Below are 845 nucleotides of genomic sequence, written 5' to 3'. Positions count from 1 at the left end.
TCTTTATTGCAGTGGAGACATGTACCCACCAGACAAAATGATTCATGTGCCAATAAAAGACAGAAAACAAATGGGGGGTGTGTGTGTGTTGCTCAGTGACCTTAAGGAGCCTTGATTTTTCTTTATTGCAGTGGAGACATGTACCCACCAGATAAAATGATTCATGTGCCAACAGAAGACAGAAAACAAATGAAGGGTGGCTGTGCATTGGGTAGGAGTGTTGGGGGAAGTTGCATGGGATTCCTGGCCTTTAAGATGTGCCCGGAGGGGTGGGTGGGATTTCAGTAGGAGAGGAAGTCCTATCTTGGTAGAGCTAGGAACAATCTCCAGACAGTGCAGAGCAGGAGAGAAAATATTCACGTTGAAAGTAGGGGCACCATCCCACCACCGTAGAGAACATAGCGAGTGGACCAGGGGTGAGCGAATGCAGAGAGGATTTTAACTTACTTCCAACAAGGGGGGCTCCCCTGGGCACTACAGGCTGAAAGGAAAAATGGAACAGGATTCTCATTTGAAAATGGACCTTTTTGCCCTCGCTGGTTTGGCTCAGTGGAAAGAGCCTCAGACTGTGGACAGAAGGGTCCGGGATTTGACTCCGGTCAAGGACATGCGCCTGGGTTGCAGACTCAAAGGGAACCCATCGATGTCTGTCTCTCTCTCTCTCTCTCTCTCTCTCTCTCTCTCTCTGTCTCTCTCCCTTCTATTCTCTCTCTAAAAATCATAGGGAAAAAATCCTCAGGTGAAGATTATTTTTTTAAGGTTAAGAAAAAAAAAGAAAATACTGATTTTCATGATTCACAGGCATAACTAAAGCTTTGGCTCCTCTCTCTCTCTCTCTCTCTCTC

This window comes from Myotis davidii, unplaced genomic scaffold (assembly GCF_000327345.1).
Source record: "Myotis davidii unplaced genomic scaffold, ASM32734v1 scaffold328, whole genome shotgun sequence".
In the NCBI taxonomy this organism is placed as follows: domain Eukaryota; kingdom Metazoa; phylum Chordata; class Mammalia; order Chiroptera; family Vespertilionidae; genus Myotis; species Myotis davidii.
Note: the sequence above shows the minus strand (reverse complement) of the source record.